Source organism: Hesperophylax consimilis, chromosome 24 (assembly GCF_061612785.1).
Source record: "Hesperophylax consimilis isolate HC1 chromosome 24, BYU_Hcon_1.0, whole genome shotgun sequence".
NCBI lineage: Eukaryota > Metazoa > Arthropoda > Insecta > Trichoptera > Limnephilidae > Hesperophylax > Hesperophylax consimilis.
In genome coordinates, this window is record NC_142859.1 from 24454028 (window position 1) to 24460122 (window position 6095).

Below are 6095 nucleotides of genomic sequence, written 5' to 3' on the forward strand. Positions count from 1 at the left end.
TTTTGAGATGTGGTCCTATAGAAGACTGTTAGGAATTTCCTGGAGAGACCATATTACAAATGAGGAGGTTCTCCAAAGAATCGAAGGAGGAAGGCACCTGCTCAGGACCTTGTCCGAAAGGCGTGCAAGATGGATCGGCCATGTTATACGACAAGAAGGCCTCTTGCATGTCATAATGAAGGGTATGACCGAGGGGACCAACTCTAGGGGACGCCCACGCCGAGAGTACCTGGAGGACCTGCTGGTGGACGTGCGCTGCTCATCATATGCAGAAGTCAAAAGAGCCGCACAAGACAGGGAAGAATGGAAGAGAAGATTAGATGAAATTGCTGCAAACCAATCCCAGGATTAAAACCAGAGAGAGAGAGAGTCTTAAATAACACTAAATCTACACGCTAATAATAAACAACTTTTGATTGATAGTAATGATTAGTATAAAGTATTTCTACTTATGAGCCATGTTTTCTGCATATATTTGAATCTATTAGGGAATTTACAATTTTTTTTATCTAATTTGGCAAATTGTTGAACATTTTGGTTATATTCTAAGGTTTGCTGTCCGTATTTATTGTAATATTTTTGAACAAGCATGTCTTCATTCTTCGTCAACCTAGTGTAATGTTCATATTTCTATTTATTAATGATAAGAGAAAAGATTTATACACCGATAAGCCAAGATTAGTTATAATCTAGAAAGTGAATTTATCAAAATATTTCGAATGATGGGATCTAGTGTCGTGAAAATGACACAGGCTTTTTCTGTTTAAAAACACTAAATGAACGTGCTTATTTTCAACGCACAAGGTCACATCTAGAGCGCAACTTCTGTGATCAGGCAAAACGCGTACCACGTGATGCCTCAGATAAAACCAGTGGTGCAGTTTTAAAATATTTTAATGGAAAAAGAATCGGACAGTAAAATGACGATAACAATTTTTATTCCAAATAAACTAAGAAATTGCTGGTTAAAGTCAGACCGGTGCGTCCTATACACCCTGTATAGTGTATGAGTTTTGACTACGAATCAGCCAGTATAGTAATAAATGTATGGTTTTTCTCATTGATCTTTTGAAAATATCACCGTTTCTAAATAAATATATTTGAAAAAATAATAATAATAATATTTGGATGATATGTATAAAGCCGTTTTTGTACAAAATCATATAACTTTTTTTGCAAATCTCGGCAAGCGGAAATCAACCTACTTCTCGATATCCAACTGAGCTGAAACTCAGTAGATGACATGTTGTAAATGACAATGCATTCTGTCAACTTTTGGTGGCAATCATGTACACTCACGCGGATATATATGCATTTCTCTGAAATCGGATGACATTAAAACAGTTAATATACGAACTAAATGTCGGTCTTAACCGATCTACATTTGGCAATGTTGGTAGACTTGTCGATTCTAGTTCTTGGGTACGAAGCTTCAATCCTCAGTCAAACTAAAAAAGATTGTTAAGTATTTTTTTTTCTTAAATTTCAGGGTCCTTTCATTTCATCCGCAAAAAGAGATATATTACATCGTCTTGATATTAGTTCCTTAACAAGGCAGATTGCTTCTTGAAGGAACGTTACTGCAGAGACGCGACATAACTTAATTTCTCCGTAGCGGGAAGCAACTACTTTTCATTACATGTTCTGAGCAAACAGTGCAAAACTCTAGGACGGGAAACATAATTTCTGTATGTATTTGGAAGAATTTGTCTTTAACTTATAGACTAAAACATGCAATCACGAACGATAGTAATATTATAAATGCATGTTTTTTTTAAGTAGATTAGATTTTTAAGCATGATTCTACCGAGAAAAATTGTTCAAGACAGTATCTTGAACAATTTTATATTTTATTGATTTTTAAGAAAATATTCATCAAAGACGTGTAGAAAAGTCAATAGATGTCGAAAATTAAAATAAAAATATAAATGCTTATATTTATCCAAGACACTATCTAGATAGCAACTAGTTCGCGAAAAGTTATTTCAATGTATCAATATCCATGTTCCCAAAAAATTGTGCCGACATTTCTTACCTTTTTACTTCAATAACACCAGGACAATAGCTTAACAAAATTCTCCGATTCCGAGACTTCACAATCTCTGAAACAAATATTCTGATCTGGGTGATATATTTCATTTGAAAACTAATCAGTATAAATGTTGTATATTCTATCACTTTTATTCTTCTAGACACAAATAGACATATGTACCCATATAACTTCTCCGTTTCTACTATTTTGTTTTGTTGAATCTTTTAAATTCAATTATATGCGTGATGATTCATTTTTGCCATTATGTTTACATTCTTCTTTATTGTATTAATTTTTAAGTGTTTACTCTGATACAAAATGCTTGTTTTTTTTTTTAAATCCCACTAGGGCGTGTAATAAATAAATAAATAAAATCTTGCAAATCATTCATAAAGATAGCAGCAAAAAAATATGCGGCAAGGAAGAGGTCGTGGGTTCAATTACTACGAGCAACTGAATATTTTCTGTATTTTCTTTTTCACATCTATCGTTTGAGAGTAGTTTATATTGTCTTCAATGATTTAAATAATTATATGTCTCTATATAACACCTGTTCCTAATCGGAACGAAAATTTATTTCGTTTTCATCCTCATCCAGTAGCAAGAAACCTGCGACGGTACAAAATTTTAAATCTAATCTTATCCAAGTATCTCACATGAAAGAACACCACTTAGAATCGAAAAGTTATAAATTAACAGATCCAAATATCTTAGAATTTCCTGAATTTCCAATTTCCAACTTCTTCCCTTCCTCAACTTCATCAACCTCAAACCATACCCATATTTAGCACTGGGGATGCTAAACCACACTGGCGCCGGGCTGCTAGAATTCTGGTGCACAATTTCATATACAAGATGTCATAATGTGAATGAGCCATAATTTTTGCAAATGGCGTCAAATGTCATTGTGCTCAAACATTTATGCTGTAGACAGATATAAAATTAGTTGACAACAAGCGATATAGCGAAACACACATAAAAAACACGGAATTATTGTTACTGCTTATTTGACCAATTTCCGGAAAGTTGTTTTAACGCAGCGAGAATTTAGTCGTCGTTTTCCTCATCATCAAAATGCCTTAGTCAACTAGGTGGTAGTTCTCTGATCAGTATAATTTTTTCAACTGAATTTCATCAATTTTACAACTATTAATAAACTTTTCGTGAAAAGAAAACCCAAATTTTTCATATCTAACAAAATTACAGCTAATCCATTTTACTTTTGACCCCCACCTTTTATGTTACCATTTTTCTGAATAAATTAATCATATCGTCTTTTTCTATATAATTTTGTAATTTTATTTAAACGAATCCGGAAGCCCGGAAGTAAAATCCATTTATATTCTCGGATGAATAATTTTGCCTGATTAGCATAAAACGTATTATATTAAAGTAAAATCCGAAGGGATTTCAGCCGATATATATATATGATATGACACGAGATTGACATTATGATTAACATTTTTGGAGGTTTCGATTTTAAAAATTAAATTTAGGAAGTTGGTACACATATAAACATAAAGAATTCTTATCTTTACTCAATTTCAAAAAAACCTCTTACTAAATAAGTAAATTGATCAGCATCATAACAGTATATTTACTAGCAGATAAAAACCCGCTCCCTCGGGTTTTTGCTGAAAGGCCCTGTAAAGGTAAAGTTCTCTGATAATAGAGTTTTTAACGTTGCATGTACAAAATCAAATTTTAGGAAGAGTGAAAAATGTACTTATTACATAATTACTTATTCATTTTTATCCTTTTTTTATGTATATAATCAGTTTTACATTATTTTAACTATAATAATTCGTAAAAGTACCTACGTACTATATTTGAAATTCAACGGAGGAATGCTAAAACGAAATGCGAATGACGAAAACTAATTTCTTCTAAATAACAAAATCAGAATTATTAAAATTAAAGAATGATCCCGAAATTGTGTATCTCTTATCTCTAAATAGTATAAAATAAAGTCGCTATTCGCGTCTGTCTGTTTGTGCGCTTTGTTCTTCTCAACTACGTAACGGATTCCAATTTTTATTATGATTTAGAATTTTTTCCGCTTATAATTCATGCACATTACATTTATAAAAACTAGAGAAAAGTCGATGTTTTTTAAGCAAATCGTAAAAAATAATAAAATATAATAAATGGTAAAAATAATTTTTGCTGACGCTGGCTAAACCTTGTGAAACACGTCAAAATAATGTACTATGGAATTGTACGGAATAAAAAGACCTGCAGAATAGTCGTGGAAGGTATATGTCTATCTCTTAAGGAGAACCCATAGTAATCATTTTTAACGTTTACATATAACCTAACGTTATAACTAACGCCTAACACCTAACCTAACCTATCCTAACGTAATTTTCTTTATTATTTTGTTTGTGTCGCACAATAGTTCTAACTGCTCCCATCCATCTGGAGACAGTGAGTGGTTTAACCGTGTTTGGTGACCAGATCTGAACATTGCGGTTCTTTCCCACCTTGTTCAATAACCGCATATAAGTAAAAATTCACCACGTGTACGAATAAAATTAATGTATTACCAACAAAACTACAGTAAAACTTTACTAAACTAACTAACCACGATAGCCAGAACACAACTCTATCATGACCCGCTCTCCATGCTGCACTCACACTAACAACTAATTGTACTAGTTATCTTAGCCATAGGGTGCTTAGTGTAAAGATTAATTCTAGACAATCTTATATATTCGAGGCCACAAGTGGGGTTCCTCAAGGGTCCCACCTCGGCCCAATATTTTTTTTATTATTCATCAATGACATTGTTGACCAATTTAATGATGTAAAAGTTCTGCTATTTGCTGACGACTTAAAAATATATAAAAGAATACGAAATGTATACGATTGTCAAATTTTACTGAGTAATTTAGAACAAAATTCATCAATGGTGTGAACAAAATGCTTTATTTTTGAACATTCAGAAATGTCAAGAAATACGATTTTCCAAAACTCGTTATAATATATTACATGATTATACATTAAATAATATTAAATCAATACCAGTATCACATATTCGTGACTTGGGTGTAATATTCGATGAAAACTTGTCATTCATTGAACACATCAACTATATAACTAATAAGGCTTTAAAGATGCTTGGCTTCCTTTGCAGAACTTTAACTGATTTTAAGTCCATAGATTGTATGAGAACCCTCTATATTTCATTAGTCAGAAGTCAATTGGAGTATAATTCACCTATTTGGTCCCCTTTATATAAAGTTCACTTCAATAATATAGAAAGAGTTCAGCACAAATTTCTTAAGTACGTAAATTTTAAGCTCGAAATTCCTATTGATTACATTAATTATGTCAGTTTGATGAATCAATTGCATCTAATAACACTGTCTGACAGGAGAATTATTTCAGACCTGGTTGTGTTACACAGAGTCATTAACAACTTAATTGATAGTCTTGCCATCCTTGCCACTATTAAACTACATGTGCCGACTAGGAATACAAGACAAAATATAACATTATTCTGCAATAAATACACAACCAACTATCAGACACACTCACTGACCAATAGGATGCATGGTCTGGGCAACAAGTATGGGGGTGCTATTGATTTATTTATTGACTCCATATATAGAATTAAGCATAATCTACACCAACACTTTGTTGAATCCTACAAATTAGAGTAGCGTTGGTAAATTAGTTTTAATGATTTGTCTTATATGTAGTGTTGTTGTAATTTCTTTTTTACTTTATTTTACTCTTACGTTTTACTAATATTGCTTCATATTTTTTAACATTTTCTCATTATACTTGTAATCACAATTTTACAAGTGTGTATTTTTTACCTTCTTTAAAATGGATTACATCTATTTACTGTCAATATCTCCTGTATAATACATATTCTCTTATTGTACTGCATCATGTATCACTTCTATGTAAAAGCCTTTTTAGGCGTATATATATAAATAAATAAATACTACCCAACCTTTCTCTTTCCATCTCCTTCCCCTCCCCATACTCTTCAACCTCATAACATATCTAAAACGGGGATGTCGTAGTCTCACTGGCTCCCTGTTTAGCAGGC